The following is an 850-nucleotide window of genomic DNA, read 5'->3' as shown; positions in this document are numbered from 1 at the left end:
CAGGGCCAAAACAGTGGTCTCAAACCGAACAATGGTGAGGATAGGAGTGGACCGGGTAGAGTTTTGCTCCGTTGTGCATAGGATTGACATGAGTCGGAAATGACTTGAAGGCATCTAATAACAATTGCACCAACTTATGCAATTTATTTATCAGAGATTGATAGTTGACCCTTCTTGAAGAAAGACAACATGTGAGATATCGGTTTTGATAGATGGTCAAATAACTGGATACATCTATCAGAGATTTTAAATACATATAATGAATATATTCAAGAGACACTCCCCCTACTCATTTTGTGAATTGGACTTAGGTCTTTACCAGTCATTCAAGTAGGGCAAAAGAAACATTCTTTTAAAGTCAGGCAAGCTGGGTGTTTGTCCAGAGGAAAGAGGTGGAGGAAACACAATTCAAAAGAGAAATGCCAAGGGGTCCTTTTCAGAATTTCCCCCTCTGCCCTCCACCTCCAGCCACTCCATGCCATCAGAGCAATTTTGGCTCATAGAGACCCTGTCGTACCAAGCAGAGGAGAACAACTCCTCCCTGCGGTTTCTGAGGTTGTAAATCTTCACAGACGCAGACGGTCTCCTCTTCCCCTGGTAGAGCAGCTGGTGAGATCAAACCATCAACCTTTCAGTTTGCAACCCAATAGTTAGCTTCCTGCACTACCTCAAGGGAGCATAGAATTATTATGAAAAGAATTATATAACTATTATGTAAATGATAGTAAAATAAAAAGTATATAACTGATAATTTAATAAATTAAATTTTCATTTCCGGGATAACATTAGATGGAACTCCCACAAAAGATGTTATGGAACCTAAGAAGAAGCTAATAGACTTAACCCATTT

At 39.8% G+C, this 850-nt stretch overlaps 1 non-coding gene across 1 annotated transcript; it reads left to right on the top strand.

Moving 5' to 3' along the window:
- The first annotated feature begins 279 nt into the window (after positions 1 to 279).
- On the top strand, positions 280 to 394 carry LOC115869438. Its single transcript, XR_004046188.1, has one exon. It is a non-coding gene; the product is annotated as a small nucleolar RNA SNORA27 (small nucleolar RNA).
- The last annotated feature ends 456 nt before the right edge of the window (positions 395 to 850 follow it).

This window comes from Echinops telfairi, unplaced genomic scaffold (genome assembly GCF_000313985.2).
Source record: "Echinops telfairi isolate 266 unplaced genomic scaffold, ASM31398v2 ScPeMD7_25;HRSCAF=90, whole genome shotgun sequence".
Taxonomy (NCBI): Eukaryota; Metazoa; Chordata; class Mammalia; order Afrosoricida; family Tenrecidae; genus Echinops; species Echinops telfairi.
Note: the sequence above shows the minus strand (reverse complement) of the source record. Positions and strands in the feature narration are given on the sequence as shown.